Source organism: Hyla sarda, unplaced genomic scaffold (assembly GCF_029499605.1).
Source record: "Hyla sarda isolate aHylSar1 unplaced genomic scaffold, aHylSar1.hap1 scaffold_428, whole genome shotgun sequence".
Classification (NCBI taxonomy): domain Eukaryota; kingdom Metazoa; phylum Chordata; class Amphibia; order Anura; family Hylidae; genus Hyla; species Hyla sarda.
Window position 1 is genome coordinate 184295 of NW_026610443.1, and position 20153 is coordinate 204447.

Sequence of the window (20153 nt, forward strand, 5' to 3'; positions counted from 1 at the left end):
TTTACACCAATCAGTGTGCAAACATGGTCATTAAAACGCTAAATGAATAGACGTTCATAAACCAGTCAGTGCAACTCATCATTTTGGTCTCCAATTCTCAAACTCAAATTCTCACCCACGGAGGATTAAATGAGAATCTTTCTTGTTTAACACTGGAATGGGGTGGTGCACTGTTCACTACCCGAAGATACTGCCACATCGGGTCAATGCATAGGGCGACAGAAGCAAGCTTCCAAATCAGCTCCCTTTCTCAAAAATCCATTTAATTTATGGTCCCCAGATAGGGAACGTATGTATCAGTATGTGCTCACAAGTCACCCAAGTGCAAGTATTCACACAAAAAAAAACGTGCCTCAGGATGCGATCTGTCGCAAGATCCTTTCTTTTTTTACACTTGATCTAAGCCAAAAGGCCTAGAGGGGATAACCGGGAAAGGGGTGGACCCAACCATGTCCCCTTCATGAGCACTCACATTACTCATAGGAATGGAAGGAAGGCTGGCAGCCAACCAGCCTCCCATACACTTTCTGGGTGGGTGGCAGTCAGCCACCCATACATACATACAGCACAGGCTAAACCCACATCATCACTTAAAAAAAGGACAGGCGACCATTGCACTCTGATGGAGCATTTAGCAATGCAATCCATAGCCTGGCTTTTGCCTGAACCCCCATCACTCCTCCTCTTGCATATAAGACAATATTTCAGATCTGCATATGAAAACAACACGCCTACCTTTGTTGCACATAGCTGCCTGCCTGTCTCTAGTTACCCCACTGGCTGTAGCTGCGTCCCTTCCGACATGGAATAACACCAACTGTAACGATAAACTGAAAATTAACAGTATAAACCTGCATCATTTTGGACTCTGGTATTTGCTGAATCCGGGTGACCTGACAATCGATGGTGGTGCCGCTGGTGATTCTGGCCTTCTTGGAATCTGTTGGGCCTATGTGTTAGCTCACACATCACTTGGGTATCCATGGTAACTACCACAACATGGTCATCTGCAGTTTACATCTAGCCCGTGGCATTGAATGGCATTTTAAAAGTGCTAAGGGTCCTGGTGCAATAATCCTCCCATGAGGATCAGCCTCAACGGCTTTGTAGATTGCACTCATGTCAGCAACTCCATATACATTTTTTTTTCTTCATGCTTCTTTCTTCATCCTTTTTTCTTTCTGTCATTCAGACTTTCATTCATTCGATCTCTCTCACTCACTTGCTTTAACTCATTTGTTCTCACTCACTCACTCACTCACTCACTCAATCACTCACTCACTCATTCACTCTCACTCACTCTCACTCTCTCACTCACTCGCTCACTAAGTCAGTCTCTCTCTCTCTCTCTCTTTTTCTTTTTATATATATTTTTTTCCGTCTTCTTCTTCTTCTTCTTCTTCTTCTTCTTCTTCTTCTTCAGACCCTGTCATAGCACTAATGCCTTTCCAATACCACCAGCAGATGGAGACACTCCATTGCAACATTGGTTGTGAGCAGCAGTTTCTAAAAACAAATGCCTCATGGCGGATTTCCCATCCATCAATGGATGGTAAATTTTGTTTTTATCATTCACTGACCACAGAAACCAATGCATGGTCAAGCAACAGCAATGACACACCCTTGTGTATAGGCATGAGACCCTCATGTCATTTAACAGGATTCAGCACCACCCACAAGACAGCTACCTGTCATGTCATGTCAAACCTGCACAGGTGTGCTAGATTATTATTATTTAGTTTTATTTTATTTTTTTACACCAATCAGTGTGCAAACATGGTCATTAAAACGCTAAATGAATAGACGTTCATAAACCAGTCAGTGCAACTCATCATTTTGGTCTCCAATTCTCAAACTCAAATTCTCACCCACGGAGGATTAAATGAGAATCTTTCTTGTTTAACACTGGAATGGGGTGGTGCACTGTTCACTACCCGAAGATACTGCCACATCGGGTCAATGCATAGGGCGACAGAAGCAAGCTTCCAAATCAGCTCCCTTTCTCAAAAATCCATTTAATTTATGGTCCCCAGATAGGGAACGTATGTATCAGTATGTGCTCACAAGTCACCCAAGTGCAAGTATTCACACAAAAAAAAACGTGCCTCAGGATGCGATCTGTCGCAAGATCCTTTCTTTTTTTACACTTGATCTAAGCCAAAAGGCCTAGAGGGGATAACCGGGAAAGGGGTGGACCCAACCATGTCCCCTTCATGAGCACTCACATTACTCATAGGAATGGAAGGAAGGCTGGCAGCCAACCAGCCTCCCATACACTTTCTGGGTGGGTGGCAGTCAGCCACCCATACATACATACAGCACAGGCTAAACCCACATCATCACTTAAAAAAAGGACAGGCGACCATTGCACTCTGATGGAGCATTTAGCAATGCAATCCATAGCCTGGCTTTTGCCTGAACCCCCATCACTCCTCCTCTTGCATATAAGACAATATTTCAGATCTGCATATGAAAACAACACGCCTACCTTTGTTGCACATAGCTGCCTGCCTGTCTCTAGTTACCCCACTGGCTGTAGCTGCGTCCCTTCCGACATGGAATAACACCAACTGTAACGATAAACTGAAAATTAACAGTATAAACCTGCATCATTTTGGACTCTGGTATTTGCTGAATCCGGGTGACCTGACAATCGATGGTGGTGCCGCTGGTGATTCTGGCCTTCTTGGAATCTGTTGGGCCTATGTGTTAGCTCACACATCACTTGGGTATCCATGGTAACTACCACAACATGGTCATCTGCAGTTTACATCTAGCCCGTGGCATTGAATGGCATTTTAAAAGTGCTAAGGGTCCTGGTGCAATAATCCTCCCATGAGGATCAGCCTCAACGGCTTTGTAGATTGCACTCATGTCAGCAACTCCATATACATTTTTTTTTCTTCATGCTTCTTTCTTCATCCTTTTTTCTTTCTGTCATTCAGACTTTCATTCATTCGATCTCTCTCACTCACTTGCTTTAACTCATTTGTTCTCACTCACTCACTCACTCAATCACTCACTCACTCATTCACTCTCACTCACTCTCACTCTCTCACTCACTCGCTCACTAAGTCAGTCTCTCTCTCTCTCTCTCTTTTTCTTTTTATATATATTTTTTTCCGTCTTCTTCTTCTTCTTCTTCTTCAGACCCTGTCATAGCACTAATGCCTTTCCAATACCACCAGCAGATGGAGACACTCCATTGCAACATTGGTTGTGAGCAGCAGTTTCTAAAAACAAATGCCTCATGGCGGATTTCCCATCCATCAATGGATGGTAAATTTTGTTTTTATCATTCACTGACCACAGAAACCAATGCATGGTCAAGCAACAGCAATGACACACCCTTGTGTATAGGCATGAGACCCTCATGTCATTTAACAGGATTCAGCACCACCCACAAGACAGCTACCTGTCATGTCATGTCAAACCTGCACAGGTGTGCTAGATTATTATTATTTAGTTTTATTTTATTTTTTTACACCAATCAGTGTGCAAACATGGTCATTAAAACGCTAAATGAATAGACGTTCATAAACCAGTCAGTGCAACTCATCATTTTGGTCTCCAATTCTCAAACTCAAATTCTCACCCACGGAGGATTAAATGAGAATCTTTCTTGTTTAACACTGGAATGGGGTGGTGCACTGTTCACTACCCGAAGATACTGCCACATCGGGTCAATGCATAGGGCGACAGAAGCAAGCTTCCAAATCAGCTCCCTTTCTCAAAAATCCATTTAATTTATGGTCCCCAGATAGGGAACGTATGTATCAGTATGTGCTCACAAGTCACCCAAGTGCAAGTATTCACACAAAAAAAAACGTGCCTCAGGATGCGATCTGTCGCAAGATCCTTTCTTTTTTTACACTTGATCTAAGCCAAAAGGCCTAGAGGGGATAACCGGGAAAGGGGTGGACCCAACCATGTCCCCTTCATGAGCACTCACATTACTCATAGGAATGGAAGGAAGGCTGGCAGCCAACCAGCCTCCCATACACTTTCTGGGTGGGTGGCAGTCAGCCACCCATACATACATACAGCACAGGCTAAACCCACATCATCACTTAAAAAAAGGACAGGCGACCATTGCACTCTGATGGAGCATTTAGCAATGCAATCCATAGCCTGGCTTTTGCCTGAACCCCCATCACTCCTCCTCTTGCATATAAGACAATATTTCAGATCTGCATATGAAAACAACACGCCTACCTTTGTTGCACATAGCTGCCTGCCTGTCTCTAGTTACCCCACTGGCTGTAGCTGCGTCCCTTCCGACATGGAATAACACCAACTGTAACGATAAACTGAAAATTAACAGTATAAACCTGCATCATTTTGGACTCTGGTATTTGCTGAATCCGGGTGACCTGACAATCGATGGTGGTGCCGCTGGTGATTCTGGCCTTCTTGGAATCTGTTGGGCCTATGTGTTAGCTCACACATCACTTGGGTATCCATGGTAACTACCACAACATGGTCATCTGCAGTTTACATCTAGCCCGTGGCATTGAATGGCATTTTAAAAGTGCTAAGGGTCCTGGTGCAATAATCCTCCCATGAGGATCAGCCTCAACGGCTTTGTAGATTGCACTCATGTCAGCAACTCCATATACATTTTTTTTTCTTCATGCTTCTTTCTTCATCCTTTTTTCTTTCTGTCATTCAGACTTTCATTCATTCGATCTCTCTCACTCACTTGCTTTAACTCATTTGTTCTCACTCACTCACTCACTCACTCAATCACTCACTCACTCATTCACTCTCACTCACTCTCACTCTCTCACTCACTCGCTCACTAAGTCAGTCTCTCTCTCTCTCTTTTTCTTTTTATATATATTTTTTTCCGTCTTCTTCTTCTTCTTCTTCTTCTTCAGACCCTGTCATAGCACTAATGCCTTTCCAATACCACCAGCAAATGGAGACACTCCATTGCAACATTGGTTGTGAGCAGCAGTTTCTAAAAACAAATGCCTCATGGCGGATTTCCCATCCATCAATGGATGGTAAATTTTGTTTTTATCATTCACTGACCACAGAAACCAATGCATGGTCAAGCAACAGCAATGACACACCCTTGTGTATAGGCATGAGACCCTCATGTCATTTAACAGGATTCAGCACCACCCACAAGACAGCTACCTGTCATGTCATGTCAAACCTGCACAGGTGTGCTAGATTATTATTATTTATTTAGTTTTATTTTATTTTTTTACACCAATCAGTGTGCAAACATGGTCATTAAAACGCTAAATGAATAGACGTTCATAAACCAGTCAGTGCAACTCATCATTTTGGTCTCCAATTCTCAAACTCAAATTCTCACCCACGGAGGATTAAATGAGAATCTTTCTTGTTTAACACTGGAATGGGGTGGTGCACTGTTCACTACCCGAAGATACTGCCACATCGGGTCAATGCATAGGGCGACAGAAGCAAGCTTCCAAATCAGCTCCCTTTCTCAAAAATCCATTTAATTTATGGTCCCCAGATAGGGAACGTATGTATCAGTATGTGCTCACAAGTCACCCAAGTGCAAGTATTCACACAAAAAAAAACGTGCCTCAGGATGCGATCTGTCGCAAGATCCTTTCTTTTTTTACACTTGATCTAAGCCAAAAGGCCTAGAGGGGATAACCGGGAAAGGGGTGGACCCAACCATGTCCCCTTCATGAGCACTCACATTACTCATAGGAATGGAAGGAAGGCTGGCAGCCAACCAGCCTCCCATACACTTTCTGGGTGGGTGGCAGTCAGCCACCCATACATACATACAGCACAGGCTAAACCCACATCATCACTTAAAAAAAGGACAGGCGACCATTGCACTCTGATGGAGCATTTAGCAATGCAATCCATAGCCTGGCTTTTGCCTGAACCCCCATCACTCCTCCTCTTGCATATAAGACAATATTTCAGATCTGCATATGAAAACAACACGCCTACCTTTGTTGCACATAGCTGCCTGCCTGTCTCTAGTTACCCCACTGGCTGTAGCTGCGTCCCTTCCGACATGGAATAACACCAACTGTAACGATAAACTGAAAATTAACAGTATAAACCTGCATCATTTTGGACTCTGGTATTTGCTGAATCCGGGTGACCTGACAATCGATGGTGGTGCTGCTGGTGATTCTGGCCTTCTTGGAATCTGTTGGGCCTATGTGTTAGCTCACACATCACTTGGGTATCCATGGTAACTACCACAACATGGTCATCTGCAGTTTACATCTAGCCCGTGGCATTGAATGGCATTTTAAAAGTGCTAAGGGTCCTGGTGCAATAATCCTCCCATGAGGATCAGCCTCAACGGCTTTGTAGATTGCACTCATGTCAGCAACTCCATATACATTTTTTTTTCTTCATGCTTCTTTCTTCATCCTTTTTTCTTTCTGTCATTCAGACTTTCATTCATTCGATCTCTCTCACTCACTTGCTTTAACTCATTTGTTCTCACTCACTCACTCACTCACTCACTCAATCACTCACTCACTCATTCACTCTCACTCACTCTCACTCTCTCACTCACTCGCTCACTAAGTCAGTCTCTCTCTCTCTCTCTCTTTTTCTTTTTATATATATTTTTTTCCGTCTTCTTCTTCTTCTTCTTCTTCTTCTTCTTCTTCAGACCCTGTCATAGCACTAATGCCTTTCCAATACCACCAGCAGATGGAGACACTCCATTGCAACATTGGTTGTGAGCAGCAGTTTCTAAAAACAAATGCCTCATGGCGGATTTCCCATCCATCAATGGATGGTAAATTTTGTTTTTATCATTCACTGACCACAGAAACCAATGCATGGTCAAGCAACAGCAATGACACACCCTTGTGTATAGGCATGAGACCCTCATGTCATTTAACAGGATTCAGCACCACCCACAAGACAGCTACCTGTCATGTCATGTCAAACCTGCACAGGTGTGCTAGATTATTATTATTTAGTTTTATTTTATTTTTTTACACCAATCAGTGTGCAAACATGGTCATTAAAACGCTAAATGAATAGACGTTCATAAACCAGTCAGTGCAACTCATCATTTTGGTCTCCAATTCTCAAACTCAAATTCTCACCCACGGAGGATTAAATGAGAATCTTTCTTGTTTAACACTGGAATGGGGTGGTGCACTGTTCACTACCCGAAGATACTGCCACATCGGGTCAATGCATAGGGCGACAGAAGCAAGCTTCCAAATCAGCTCCCTTTCTCAAAAATCCATTTAATTTATGGTCCCCAGATAGGGAACGTATGTATCAGTATGTGCTCACAAGTCACCCAAGTGCAAGTATTCACACAAAAAAAAACGTGCCTCAGGATGCGATCTGTCGCAAGATCCTTTCTTTTTTTACACTTGATCTAAGCCAAAAGGCCTAGAGGGGATAACCGGGAAAGGGGTGGACCCAACCATGTCCCCTTCATGAGCACTCACATTACTCATAGGAATGGAAGGAAGGCTGGCAGCCAACCAGCCTCCCATACACTTTCTGGGTGGGTGGCAGTCAGCCACCCATACATACATACAGCACAGGCTAAACCCACATCATCACTTAAAAAAAGGACAGGCGACCATTGCACTCTGATGGAGCATTTAGCAATGCAATCCATAGCCTGGCTTTTGCCTGAACCCCCATCACTCCTCCTCTTGCATATAAGACAATATTTCAGATCTGCATATGAAAACAACACGCCTACCTTTGTTGCACATAGCTGCCTGCCTGTCTCTAGTTACCCCACTGGCTGTAGCTGCGTCCCTTCCGACATGGAATAACACCAACTGTAACGATAAACTGAAAATTAACAGTATAAACCTGCATCATTTTGGACTCTGGTATTTGCTGAATCCGGGTGACCTGACAATCGATGGTGGTGCCGCTGGTGATTCTGGCCTTCTTGGAATCTGTTGGGCCTATGTGTTAGCTCACACATCACTTGGGTATCCATGGTAACTACCACAACATGGTCATCTGCAGTTTACATCTAGCCCGTGGCATTGAATGGCATTTTAAAAGTGCTAAGGGTCCTGGTGCAATAATCCTCCCATGAGGATCAGCCTCAACGGCTTTGTAGATTGCACTCATGTCAGCAACTCCATATACATTTTTTTTTCTTCATGCTTCTTTCTTCATCCTTTTTTCTTTCTGTCATTCAGACTTTCATTCATTCGATCTCTCTCACTCACTTGCTTTAACTCATTTGTTCTCACTCACTCACTCACTCACTCACTCACTCACTCACTCATTCACTCTCACTCACTCTCACTCTCTCACTCACTCGCTCACTAAGTCAGTCTCTCTCTCTCTCTCTCTTTTTCTTTTTATATATATTTTTTTCCGTCTTCTTCTTCTTCTTCTTCTTCTTCTTCTTCTTCAGACCCTGTCATAGCACTAATGCCTTTCCAATACCACCAGCAGATGGAGACACTCCATTGCAACATTGGTTGTGAGCAGCAGTTTCTAAAAACAAATGCCTCATGGCGGATTTCCCATCCATCAATGGATGGTAAATTTTGTTTTTATCATTCACTGACCACAGAAACCAATGCATGGTCAAGCAACAGCAATGACACACCCTTGTGTATAGGCATGAGACCCTCATGTCATTTAACAGGATTCAGCACCACCCACAAGACAGCTACCTGTCATGTCATGTCAAACCTGCACAGGTGTGCTAGATTATTATTATTTAGTTTTATTTTATTTTTTTACACCAATCAGTGTGCAAACATGGTCATTAAAACGCTAAATGAATAGACGTTCATAAACCAGTCAGTGCAACTCATCATTTTGGTCTCCAATTCTCAAACTCAAATTCTCACCCACGGAGGATTAAATGAGAATCTTTCTTGTTTAACACTGGAATGGGGTGGTGCACTGTTCACTACCCGAAGATACTGCCACATCGGGTCAATGCATAGGGCGACAGAAGCAAGCTTCCAAATCAGCTCCCTTTCTCAAAAATCCATTTAATTTATGGTCCCCAGATAGGGAACGTATGTATCAGTATGTGCTCACAAGTCACCCAAGTGCAAGTATTCACACAAAAAAAAACGTGCCTCAGGATGCGATCTGTCGCAAGATCCTTTCTTTTTTTACACTTGATCTAAGCCAAAAGGCCTAGAGGGGATAACCGGGAAAGGGGTGGACCCAACCATGTCCCCTTCATGAGCACTCACATTACTCATAGGAATGGAAGGAAGGCTGGCAGCCAACCAGCCTCCCATACACTTTCTGGGTGGGTGGCAGTCAGCCACCCATACATACATACAGCACAGGCTAAACCCACATCATCACTTAAAAAAAGGACAGGCGACCATTGCACTCTGATGGAGCATTTAGCAATGCAATCCATAGCCTGGCTTTTGCCTGAACCCCCATCACTCCTCCTCTTGCATATAAGACAATATTTCAGATCTGCATATGAAAACAACACGCCTACCTTTGTTGCACATAGCTGCCTGCCTGTCTCTAGTTACCCCACTGGCTGTAGCTGCGTCCCTTCCGACATGGAATAACACCAACTGTAACGATAAACTGAAAATTAACAGTATAAACCTGCATCATTTTGGACTCTGGTATTTGCTGAATCCGGGTGACCTGACAATCGATGGTGGTGCCGCTGGTGATTCTGGCCTTCTTGGAATCTGTTGGGCCTATGTGTTAGCTCACACATCACTTGGGTATCCATGGTAACTACCACAACATGGTCATCTGCAGTTTACATCTAGCCCGTGGCATTGAATGGCATTTTAAAAGTGCTAAGGGTCCTGGTGCAATAATCCTCCCATGAGGATCAGCCTCAACGGCTTTGTAGATTGCACTCATGTCAGCAACTCCATATACATTTTTTTTTCTTCATGCTTCTTTCTTCATCCTTTTTTCTTTCTGTCATTCAGACTTTCATTCATTCGATCTCTCTCACTCACTTGCTTTAACTCATTTGTTCTCACTCACTCACTCACTCACTCAATCACTCACTCACTCATTCACTCTCACTCACTCTCACTCTCTCACTCACTCGCTCACTAAGTCAGTCTCTCTCTCTCTCTCTCTTTTTCTTTTTATATATATTTTTTTCCGTCTTCTTCTTCTTCTTCTTCAGACCCTGTCATAGCACTAATGCCTTTCCAATACCACCAGCAGATGGAGACACTCCATTGCAACATTGGTTGTGAGCAGCAGTTTCTAAAAACAAATGCCTCATGGCGGATTTCCCATCCATCAATGGATGGTAAATTTTGTTTTTATCATTCACTGACCACAGAAACCAATGCATGGTCAAGCAACAGCAATGACACACCCTTGTGTATAGGCATGAGACCCTCATGTCATTTAACAGGATTCAGCACCACCCACAAGACAGCTACCTGTCATGTCATGTCAAACCTGCACAGGTGTGCTAGATTATTATTATTTAGTTTTATTTTATTTTTTTACACCAATCAGTGTGCAAACATGGTCATTAAAACGCTAAATGAATAGACGTTCATAAACCAGTCAGTGCAACTCATCATTTTGGTCTCCAATTCTCAAACTCAAATTCTCACCCACGGAGGATTAAATGAGAATCTTTCTTGTTTAACACTGGAATGGGGTGGTGCACTGTTCACTACCCGAAGATACTGCCACATCGGGTCAATGCATAGGGCGACAGAAGCAAGCTTCCAAATCAGCTCCCTTTCTCAAAAATCCATTTAATTTATGGTCCCCAGATAGGGAACGTATGTATCAGTATGTGCTCACAAGTCACCCAAGTGCAAGTATTCACACAAAAAAAAACGTGCCTCAGGATGCGATCTGTCGCAAGATCCTTTCTTTTTTTACACTTGATCTAAGCCAAAAGGCCTAGAGGGGATAACCGGGAAAGGGGTGGACCCAACCATGTCCCCTTCATGAGCACTCACATTACTCATAGGAATGGAAGGAAGGCTGGCAGCCAACCAGCCTCCCATACACTTTCTGGGTGGGTGGCAGTCAGCCACCCATACATACATACAGCACAGGCTAAACCCACATCATCACTTAAAAAAAGGACAGGCGACCATTGCACTCTGATGGAGCATTTAGCAATGCAATCCATAGCCTGGCTTTTGCCTGAACCCCCATCACTCCTCCTCTTGCATATAAGACAATATTTCAGATCTGCATATGAAAACAACACGCCTACCTTTGTTGCACATAGCTGCCTGCCTGTCTCTAGTTACCCCACTGGCTGTAGCTGCGTCCCTTCCGACATGGAATAACACCAACTGTAACGATAAACTGAAAATTAACAGTATAAACCTGCATCATTTTGGACTCTGGTATTTGCTGAATCCGGGTGACCTGACAATCGATGGTGGTGCCGCTGGTGATTCTGGCCTTCTTGGAATCTGTTGGGCCTATGTGTTAGCTCACACATCACTTGGGTATCCATGGTAACTACCACAACATGGTCATCTGCAGTTTACATCTAGCCCGTGGCATTGAATGGCATTTTAAAAGTGCTAAGGGTCCTGGTGCAATAATCCTCCCATGAGGATCAGCCTCAACGGCTTTGTAGATTGCACTCATGTCAGCAACTCTATATACATTTTTTTTTCTTCATGCTTCTTTCTTCATCCTTTTTTCTTTCTGTCATTCAGACTTTCATTCATTCGATCTCTCTCACTCACTTGCTTTAACTCATTTGTTCTCACTCACTCACTCACTCACTCAATCACTCACTCACTCATTCACTCTCACTCACTCTCACTCTCTCACTCACTCGCTCACTAAGTCAGTCTCTCTCTCTCTCTCTTTTTCTTTTTATATATATTTTTTTCCGCTTCTTCTTCTTCTTCTTCTTCTTCTTCAGACCCTGTCATAGCACTAATGCCTTTCCAATACCACCAGCAGATGGAGACACTCCATTGCAACATTGGTTGTGAGCAGCAGTTTCTAAAAACAAATGCCTCATGGCGGATTTCCCATCCATCAATGGATGGTAAATTTTGTTTTTATCATTCACTGACCACAGAAACCAATGCATGGTCAAGCAACAGCAATGACACACCCTTGTGTATAGGCATGAGACCCTCATGTCATTTAACAGGATTCAGCACCACCCACAAGACAGCTACCTGTCATGTCATGTCAAACCTGCACAGGTGTGCTAGATTATTATTATTTAGTTTTATTTTATTTTTTTACACCAATCAGTGTGCAAACATGGTCATTAAAACGCTAAATGAATAGACGTTCATAAACCAGTCAGTGCAACTCATCATTTTGGTCTCCAATTCTCAAACTCAAATTCTCACCCACGGAGGATTAAATGAGAATCTTTCTTGTTTAACACTGGAATGGGGTGGTGCACTGTTCACTACCCGAAGATACTGCCACATCGGGTCAATGCATAGGGCGACAGAAGCAAGCTTCCAAATCAGCTCCCTTTCTCAAAAATCCATTTAATTTATGGTCCCCAGATAGGGAACGTATGTATCAGTATGTGCTCACAAGTCACCCAAGTGCAAGTATTCACACAAAAAAAAACGTGCCTCAGGATGCGATCTGTCGCAAGATCCTTTCTTTTTTTACACTTGATCTAAGCCAAAAGGCCTAGAGGGGATAACCGGGAAAGGGGTGGACCCAACCATGTCCCCTTCATGAGCACTCACATTACTCATAGGAATGGAAGGAAGGCTGGCAGCCAACCAGCCTCCCATACACTTTCTGGGTGGGTGGCAGTCAGCCACCCATACATACATACAGCACAGGCTAAACCCACATCATCACTTAAAAAAAGGACAGGCGACCATTGCACTCTGATGGAGCATTTAGCAATGCAATCCATAGCCTGGCTTTTGCCTGAACCCCCATCACTCCTCCTCTTGCATATAAGACAATATTTCAGATCTGCATATGAAAACAACACGCCTACCTTTGTTGCACATAGCTGCCTGCCTGTCTCTAGTTACCCCACTGGCTGTAGCTGCGTCCCTTCCGACATGGAATAACACCAACTGTAACGATAAACTGAAAATTAACAGTATAAACCTGCATCATTTTGGACTCTGGTATTTGCTGAATCCGGGTGACCTGACAATCGATGGTGGTGCCGCTGGTGATTCTGGCCTTCTTGGAATCTGTTGGGCCTATGTGTTAGCTCACACATCACTTGGGTATCCATGGTAACTACCACAACATGGTCATCTGCAGTTTACATCTAGCCCGTGGCATTGAATGGCATTTTAAAAGTGCTAAGGGTCCTGGTGCAATAATCCTCCCATGAGGATCAGCCTCAACGGCTTTGTAGATTGCACTCATGTCAGCAACTCCATATACATTTTTTTTTCTTCATGCTTCTTTCTTCATCCTTTTTTCTTTCTGTCATTCAGACTTTCATTCATTCGATCTCTCTCACTCACTTGCTTTAACTCATTTGTTCTCACTCACTCACTCACTCAATCACTCACTCACTCATTCACTCTCACTCACTCTCACTCTCTCACTCACTCGCTCACTAAGTCAGTCTCTCTCTCTCTCTCTCTTTTTCTTTTTATATATATTTTTTTCCGTCTTCTTCTTCTTCTTCTTCTTCTTCTTCTTCTTCTTCAGACCCTGTCATAGCACTAATGCCTTTCCAATACCACCAGCAGATGGAGACACTCCATTGCAACATTGGTTGTGAGCAGCAGTTTCTAAAAACAAATGCCTCATGGCGGATTTCCCATCCATCAATGGATGGTAAATTTTGTTTTTATCATTCACTGACCACAGAAACCAATGCATGGTCAAGCAACAGCAATGACACACCCTTGTGTATAGGCATGAGACCCTCATGTCATTTAACAGGATTCAGCACCACCCACAAGACAGCTACCTGTCATGTCATGTCAAACCTGCACAGGTGTGCTAGATTATTATTATTTAGTTTTATTTTATTTTTTTACACCAATCAGTGTGCAAACATGGTCATTAAAACGCTAAATGAATAGACGTTCATAAACCAGTCAGTGCAACTCATCATTTTGGTCTCCAATTCTCAAACTCAAATTCTCACCCACGGAGGATTAAATGAGAATCTTTCTTGTTTAACACTGGAATGGGGTGGTGCACTGTTCACTACCCGAAGATACTGCCACATCGGGTCAATGCATAGGGCGACAGAAGCAAGCTTCCAAATCAGCTCCCTTTCTCAAAAATCCATTTAATTTATGGTCCCCAGATAGGGAACGTATGTATCAGTATGTGCTCACAAGTCACCCAAGTGCAAGTATTCACACAAAAAAAAACGTGCCTCAGGATGCGATCTGTCGCAAGATCCTTTCTTTTTTTACACTTGATCTAAGCCAAAAGGCCTAGAGGGGATAACCGGGAAAGGGGTGGACCCAACCATGTCCCCTTCATGAGCACTCACATTACTCATAGGAATGGAAGGAAGGCTGGCAGCCAACCAGCCTCCCATACACTTTCTGGGTGGGTGGCAGTCAGCCACCCATACATACATACAGCACAGGCTAAACCCACATCATCACTTAAAAAAAGGACAGGCGACCATTGCACTCTGATGGAGCATTTAGCAATGCAATCCATAGCCTGGCTTTTGCCTGAACCCCCATCACTCCTCCTCTTGCATATAAGACAATATTTCAGATCTGCATATGAAAACAACACGCCTACCTTTGTTGCACATAGCTGCCTGCCTGTCTCTAGTTACCCCACTGGCTGTAGCTGCGTCCCTTCCGACATGGAATAACACCAACTGTAACGATAAACTGAAAATTAACAGTATAAACCTGCATCATTTTGGACTCTGGTATTTGCTGAATCCGGGTGACCTGACAATCGATGGTGGTGCCGCTGGTGATTCTGGCCTTCTTGGAATCTGTTGGGCCTATGTGTTAGCTCACACATCACTTGGGTATCCATGGTAACTACCACAACATGGTCATCTGCAGTTTACATCTAGCCCGTGGCATTGAATGGCATTTTAAAAGTGCTAAGGGTCCTGGTGCAATAATCCTCCCATGAGGATCAGCCTCAACGGCTTTGTAGATTGCACTCATGTCAGCAACTCCATATACATTTTTTTTTCTTCATGCTTCTTTCTTCATCCTTTTTTCTTTCTGTCATTCAGACTTTCATTCATTCGATCTCTCTCACTCACTTGCTTTAACTCATTTGTTCTCACTCACTCACTCACTCACTCAATCACTCACTCACTCATTCACTCTCACTCACTCTCACTCTCTCACTCACTCGCTCACTAAGTCAGTCTCTCTCCCTCTCTCTCTTTTTCTTTTTATATATATTTTTTTCCGTCTTCTTCTTCTTCTTCTTCTTCTTCTTCTTCTTCAGACCCTGTCATAGCACTAATGCCTTTCCAATACCACCAGCAGATGGAGACACTCCATTGCAACATTGGTTGTGAGCAGCAGTTTCTAAAAACAAATGCCTCATGGCGGATTTCCCATCCATCAATGGATGGTAAATTTTGTTTTTATCATTCACTGACCACAGAAACCAATGCATGGTCAAGCAACAGCAATGACACACCCTTGTGTATAGGCATGAGACCCTCATGTCATTTAACAGGATTCAGCACCACCCACAAGACAGCTACCTGTCATGTCATGTCAAACCTGCACAGGTGTGCTAGATTATTATTATTTAGTTTTATTTTATTTTTTTACACCAATCAGTGTGCAAACATGGTCATTAAAACGCTAAATGAATAGACGTTCATAAACCAGTCAGTGCAACTCATCATTTTGGTCTCCAATTCTCAAACTCAAATTCTCACCCACGGAGGATTAAATGAGAATCTTTCTTGTTTAACACTGGAATGGGGTGGTGCACTGTTCACTACCCGAAGATACTGCCACATCGGGTCAATGCATAGGGCGACAGAAGCAAGCTTCCAAATCAGCTCCCTTTCTCAAAAATCCATTTAATTTATGGTCCCCAGATAGGGAACGTATGTATCAGTATGTGCTCACAAGTCACCCAAGTGCAAGTATTCACACAAAAAAAAACGTGCCTCAGGATGCGATCTGTCGCAAGATCCTTTCTTTTTTTACACTTGATCTAAGCCAAAAGGCCTAGAGGGGATAACCGGGAAAGGGGTGGACCCAACCATGTCCCCTTCATGAGCACTCACATTACTCATAGGAATGGAAGGAAGGCTGGCAGCCAACCAGCCTCCCATACACTTTCTGGGTGGGTGGCAGTCAGCCACCCATACATACATACAGCACAGGCTAAACCCACATCATCACTTAAAAAAAGGACAGGCGACCATTGCACTCTGATGGAGCATTTAGCAATGCAATCCATAGCCTGGCTTTTGCCTGAACCCCCATCACTCCTCCTCTTGCATATAAGACAATATTTCAGATCTGCATATGAAAACAACACGCCTACCTTTGTTGCACATAGCTGCCTGCCTGTCTCTAGTTACCCCACTGGCTGTAGCTGCGTCCCTTCCGACATGGAATAACACCAACTGTAACGATAAACTGAAAATTAACAGTATAAACCTGCATCATTTTGGACTCTGGTATTTGCTGAATCCGGGTGACCTGACAATCGATGGTGGTGCCGCTGGTGATTCTGGCCTTCTTGGAATCTGTTGGGCCTATGTGTTAGCTCACACATCACTTGGGTATCCATGGTAACTACCACAACATGGTCATCTGCAGTTTACATCTAGCCCGTGGCATTGAATGGCATTTTAAAAGTGCTAAGGGTCCTGGTGCAATAATCCTCCCATGAGGATCAGCCTCAACGGCTTTGTAGATTGCACTCATGTCAAACTCCATATACATTTTTTTTTCTTCATGCTTCTTTCTTCATCCTTTTTTCTTTCTGTCATTCAGACTTTCATTCATTCGATCTCTCTCACTCACTTGCTTTAACTCATTTGTTCTCACTCACTCACTCACTCAATCATCACTCACTCACTCATTCACTCTCACTCACTCTCACTCTCTCACTCACTCGCTCACTAAGTCAGTCTCTCTCTCTCTCTCTCTTTTTCTTTTTATATATATTTTTTTCCGTCTTCTTCTTCTTCTTCTTCTTCTTCTTCTTCTTCAGACCCTGTCATAGCACTAATGCCTTTCCAATACCACCAGCAGATGGAGACACTCCATTGCAACATTGGTTGTGAGCAGCAGTTTCTAAAAACAAATGCCTCATGGCGGATTTCCCATCCATCAATGGATGGTAAATTTTGTTTTTATCATTCACTGACCACAGAAACCAATGCATGGTCAAGCAACAGCAATGACACACCCTTGTGTATAGGCATGAGACCCTCATGTCATTTAACAGGATTCAGCACCACCCACAAGACAGCTACCTGTCATGTCATGTCAAACCTGCACAGGTGTGCTAGATTATTATTATTTAGTTTTATTTTATTTTTTTACACCAATCAGTGTGCAAACATGGTCATTAAAACGCTAAATGAATAGACGTTCATAAACCAGTCAGTGCAACTCATCATTTTGGTCTCCAATTCTCAAACTCAAATTCTCACCCACGGAGGATTAAATGAGAATCTTTCTTGTTTAACACTGGAATGGGGTGGTGCACTGTTCACTACCCGAAGATACTGCCACATCGGGTCAATGCATAGGGCGACAGAAGCAAGCTTCCAAATCAGCTCCCTTTCTCAAAAATCCATTTAATTTATGGTCCCCAGATAGGGAACGTATGTATCAGTATGTGCTCACAAGTCACCCAAGTGCAAGTATTCACACAAAAAAAAACGTGCCTCAGGATGCGATCTGTCGCAAGATCCTTTCTTTTTTTACACTTGATCTAAGCCAAAAGGCCTAGAGGGGATAACCGGGAAAGGGGTGGACCCAACCATGTCCCCTTCATGAGCACTCACATTACTCATAGGAATGGAAGGAAGGCTGGCAGCCAACCAGCCTCCCATACACTTTCTGGGTGGGTGGCAGTCAGCCACCCATACATACATACAGCACAGGCTAAACCCACATCATCACTTAAAAAAAGGACAGGCGACCATTGCACTCTGATGGAGCATTTAGCAATGCAATCCATAGCCTGGCTTTTGCCTGAACCCCCATCACTCCTCCTCTTGCATATAAGACAATATTTCAGATCTGCATATGAAAACAACACGCCTACCTTTGTTGCACATAGCTGCCTGCCTGTCTCTAGTTACCCCACTGGCTGTAGCTGCGTCCCTTCCGACATGGAATAACACCAACTGTAACGATAAACTGAAAATTAACAGTATAAACCTGCATCATTTTGGACTCTGGTATTTGCTGAATCCGGGTGACCTGACAATCGATGGTGGTGCCGCTGGTGATTCTGGCCTTCTTGGAATCTGTTGGGCCTATGTGTTAGCTCACACATCACTTGGGTATCCATGGTAACTACCACAACATGGTCATCTGCAGTTTACATCTAGCCCGTGGCATTGAATGGCATTTTAAAAGTGCTAAGGGTCCTGGTGCAATAATCCTCCCATGAGGATCAGCCTCAACGGCTTTGTAGATTGCACTCATGTCAGCAACTCCATATACATTTTTTTTTCTTCATGCTTCTTTCTTCATCCTTTTTTCTTTCTGTCATTCAGACTTTCATTCATTCGATCTCTCTCACTCACTTGCTTTAACTCATTTGTTCTCACTCACTCACTCACTCACTCACTCAATCACTCACTCACTCATTCACTCTCACTCACTCTCACTCTCTCACTCACTCGCTCACTAAGTCAGTCTCTCTCTCTCTCTCTCTTTTTCTTTTTATATATATTTTTTTCCGTCTTCTTCTTCTTCTTCTTCTTCTTCAGACCCTGTCATAGCACTAATGCCTTTCCAATACCACCAGCAGATGGAGACACTCCATTGCAACATTGGTTGTGAGCAGCAGTTTCTAAAAACAAATGCCTCATGGCGGATTTCCCATCCATCAATGGATGGTAAATTTTGTTTTTATCATTCACTGACCACAGAAACCAATGCATGGTCAAGCAACAGCAATGACACACCCTTGTGTATAGGCATGAGACCCTCATGTCATTTAACAGGATTCAGCACCACCCACAAGACAGCTACCTGTCATGTCATGTCAAACCTGCACAGGTGTGCTAGATTATTATTATTTAGTTTTATTTAATTTTTTTACACCAATCAGTGTGCAAACATGGTCATTAAAACGCTAAATGAATAGACGTTCATAAACCAGTCAGTGCAACTCATCATTTTGGTCTCCAATTCTCAAACTCAAATTCTCACCCACGGAGGATTAAATGAGAATCTTTCTTGTTTAACACTGGAATGGGGTGGTGCACTGTTCACTACCCGAAGATACTGCCACATCGGGTCAATGCATAGGGCGACAGAAGCAAGCTTCCAAATCAGCTCCCTTTCTCAAAAATCCATTTAATTTATGGTCCCCAGATAGGGAACGTATGTATCAGTATGTGCTCACAAGTCACCCAAGTGCAAGTATTCACACAAAAAAAAACGTGCCTCAGGATGCGATCTGTCGCAAGATCCTTTCTTTTTTTACACTTGATCTAAGCCAAAAGGCCTAGAGGGGATAACCGGGAAAGGGGTGGACCCAACCATGTCCCCTTCATGAGCACTCACATTACTCATAGGAATGGAAGGAAGGCTGGCAGCCAACCAGCCTCCCATACACTTTCTGGGTGGGTGGCAGTCAGCCACCCATACATACATACAGCACAGGCTAAACCCACATCATCACTTAAAAAAAGGACAGGCGACCATTGCACTCTGATGGAGCATTTAGCAATGCAATCCATAGCCTGGCTTTTGCCTGAACCCCCATCACTCCTCCTCTTGCATATAAGACAATATTTCAGATCTGCATATGAAAACAACACGCCTACCTTTGTTGCACATAGCTGCCTGCCTGTCTCTAGTTACCCCACTGGCTGTAGCTGCGTCCCTTCCGACATGGAATAACACCAACTGTAACGATAAACTGAAAATTAACAGTATAAACCTGCATCATTTTGGACTCTGGTATTTGCTGAATCCGGGTGACCTGACAATCGATGGTGGTGCCGCTGGTGATTCTGGCCTTCTTGGAATCTGTTGGGCCTATGTGTTAGCTCACACATCACTTGGGTATCCATGGTAACTACCACAACATGGTCATCTGCAGTTTACATCTAG

The 20153-nt window shown here is 43.5% G+C and overlaps 12 pseudogenes; all 12 read right to left on the reverse strand.

Moving 5' to 3' along the window:
* Positions 1-160: 160 nt before the first annotated feature.
* LOC130334046 (U2 spliceosomal RNA) lies at positions 161-424 on the reverse strand (annotated as a pseudogene).
* Positions 425-1913: 1489 nt separating this feature from the next.
* Positions 1914-2177, reverse strand: LOC130334047 (U2 spliceosomal RNA; annotated as a pseudogene).
* A 1463-nt stretch (positions 2178-3640) lies between these two features.
* On the reverse strand, positions 3641-3904 carry LOC130334048 (U2 spliceosomal RNA; annotated as a pseudogene).
* A 1470-nt stretch (positions 3905-5374) lies between these two features.
* LOC130334050 (U2 spliceosomal RNA) lies at positions 5375-5638 on the reverse strand (annotated as a pseudogene).
* Positions 5639-7121: 1483 nt separating this feature from the next.
* LOC130334051 (U2 spliceosomal RNA) lies at positions 7122-7385 on the reverse strand (annotated as a pseudogene).
* A 1479-nt stretch (positions 7386-8864) lies between these two features.
* On the reverse strand, positions 8865-9128 carry LOC130334052 (U2 spliceosomal RNA; annotated as a pseudogene).
* Positions 9129-10592: 1464 nt separating this feature from the next.
* LOC130334053 (U2 spliceosomal RNA) lies at positions 10593-10856 on the reverse strand (annotated as a pseudogene).
* Positions 10857-12326: 1470 nt separating this feature from the next.
* Positions 12327-12590, reverse strand: LOC130334054 (U2 spliceosomal RNA; annotated as a pseudogene).
* A 1478-nt stretch (positions 12591-14068) lies between these two features.
* LOC130334057 (U2 spliceosomal RNA) lies at positions 14069-14332 on the reverse strand (annotated as a pseudogene).
* Positions 14333-15811: 1479 nt separating this feature from the next.
* LOC130334058 (U2 spliceosomal RNA) lies at positions 15812-16075 on the reverse strand (annotated as a pseudogene).
* A 1476-nt stretch (positions 16076-17551) lies between these two features.
* On the reverse strand, positions 17552-17815 carry LOC130334059 (U2 spliceosomal RNA; annotated as a pseudogene).
* Positions 17816-19289: 1474 nt separating this feature from the next.
* Positions 19290-19553, reverse strand: LOC130334060 (U2 spliceosomal RNA; annotated as a pseudogene).
* Between the last annotated feature and the right edge of the window lie 600 nt (positions 19554-20153).